Source organism: Pundamilia nyererei, unplaced genomic scaffold (assembly GCF_000239375.1).
Source record: "Pundamilia nyererei isolate P.nyererei 1_Seehausen unplaced genomic scaffold, PunNye1.0 scaffold00114, whole genome shotgun sequence".
Taxonomy (NCBI): domain Eukaryota; kingdom Metazoa; phylum Chordata; class Actinopteri; order Cichliformes; family Cichlidae; genus Pundamilia; species Pundamilia nyererei.
Window position 1 is genome coordinate 190,393 of NW_005187515.1, and position 2,549 is coordinate 192,941.

A 2,549-nucleotide genomic window follows, 5' to 3' on the forward strand; every position below is an offset into this window, starting at 1 on the left:
TGACTCTCTAACAGTTTTACTTGTCTGCAGCCTCAGTAAGTACAGCAACTCATTTACTCCACAGAACCAGCTGATTCTGTTGATTAAGATTCTGTTGCTTTAATGTTTGTGTTTGTTCATTTTCTTTTGTTTTTCAGGTTGGATCCCTGTATCACAACCTGTGGAGGTTCACTCTGGAAAAGAAGTCACGCTGCTGTGCTCCAACTTCTCCAGTTCTCCCACACAGATACTCTGGTTCAGAGTGACCAAGAGAGCCAAACTCCCCTGTATCGCCTCCATGTTCGAACCTCATGAACCTGCTTCATTCTGCGCTGGATTTCAAAATGGAAAATTTGAAATGAGCACTAATTTATCCACTGTGTTTCTCAAAATTAAACAAGTGGATTTACTGGACTCTGGACTTTATTTCTGTGGATTTAAAACACACAGCAATCCGGTTATTGTTGAAGCAACATATTTAGTGGTCCAAGGTAAGAATGACCTCTTCATTTGGTTTTATTGAATTTCATGAAAATAAGCGTCAAAGTTTAAGATGTTAGATTCTGAACCACACATTTAAAAAAACTGCAGCTGCTGTCATTTCATTTATTATAATCTGTCTTTGTCACAGACACTTTTATCGGATTACCAAATATGATGAGTGTGATCCTCGGTGTTCTGACTGTTTTCCTCATCACAGTCATCGTTTGTCTGGCTGTTAAACTCAAAAAGCTTCAGAAAGGTATTTTTATTGTAACAGATTTTTACATGTCTTTTATGATTACACTTAAAAAGGAACAACAACTATTTTCTATTTTAAAAATCCCCCAACAGGAATATTTTTAACATTATAATTCAACCAACCTCATAAATTGTACTTTTTGCCGTAGTTCACACTGAAGGAAAGAATCTACAACAAGAAGAGGTGAAGTGTTTCATTTTGTGTCCTTCACACTCTTTATCAGTTAATGTTAGTAGTTTTTTACTCAGCCGTGAGACTGACAGTTCTCTTATTCACAGAGGCAGAGCTCCGAGCACCTGCACTATGCAGCTGTGACATTTCATCCAAAAACAGAAAGTCCTCACAGGCCTGCATCAGCCACAGAAGTGGACCCAGATGTTATTTATTCATCTACTCGATAGACTCAGAAAATGACCGAGCACTGCATGGAACCGAGGCGTCATTATTGATCTGCTGATGTTTTGTTTGGTGGATGTCGTCATGCTGTGAAATCACAAGTGAAAATGTACATGAATCCTATTGGTGTCCTGTGTTACTGTTATAAGTGGTCTATATGTCATATGTCAAAACATTTTAGCCTCCACAATCTTTATTGTGTTTTTTGTCCTATCTTCCTCCCCTCACCCCAACTGGTTGTGGCAGATGCCTTTTCCTCTTTGGAGGTTTCTTCTTGCTAAAAGGGAGTTTTTCCTTCCCACTGTTGCCGAGTACTTGGGATCGTGTCATTGTTGGGGTTTTCTCTGTATTATTGTACGGTCTTTACCTTACAGCAGAAAGCACCTCGAGGCAACTGCTGTTGAGATGTGCGGCTGTATGAATTGAATTGATATTAGTGTCAGCCACTATTCAAAAACGGATCAATCACTCAGAATTATCAGTGCAAGAGGAAATAATTTGAACAAAGGTAACAGGAATGAATGTATTTCTGTCTGCTTCATATTATGCAATATAATATCAAGAGGTTATGAAGGTATTTTGTCGAGCCATATGTTTTTTGTAAGTATGGTTTTTAGTGTTTGTTGGAGCTTAGACAGTTTAGCCAACATTTTGCTGTGATCTTTAATTTGAGTTTCTAGTTATAATTTTCATTATTTTATGTTATAGTGTAATATACCGTGCTTCATAACTTGATCCTGCTTTGTTAGTCTTTTGTGTTGTTGTAAAGTGTTGGTAGGTGTCGTAAAGGGGGTGTGTTAAGCACGAGGGGGAATGAAAGGTTAGTCAAGTAAGCAGGACATGGAGCAACAGTTTTCTGACCGGCGCCGTTCATTGTGCTTTCGTTGTAACATAAAAGGAATGTAAACGGAGCTCCCACCAGAGGCCTATGTTTGTATTTTTCAGTTTGTATGGAGAATAAATGTTTTTTCCTTTTTTACAAGCGCCTTGTTTTTGCTACCGAAAGGCATACAAGCGATTCAACAAGAGCACGAGGCAGAAACTTAAGTCCTGCAGAAGCGGCAAAGAAGGACCGAAGGTTGCCGCTACAGTGTTTGTGTTTTTTATTTTTGGTGCCAGCCTCAGGTGGCCATTGGAGGTACTGCACTTCTAAGCATGCAAAGTTTTATTTTAGTCCTGGATGTTACCATTTGGCTTTAATTCGGTATTAACAATTCTATATCGATATCATGGCACAGAAAAATGGGACAGTGTTATGATACAGTGAGCATTTGTACAGTTATTTTGGTCTTATTCTCAGAATTCTTTTAACTGTAATCAATCTTAAATATCAGTACAAATATAAAGGCCTTTCATCATCTTAAATCTTCTCATGTCTCATATAGCTTCACAACATCTTACAATGTTAGTAAAGGCAGAGCATAAAAGATAA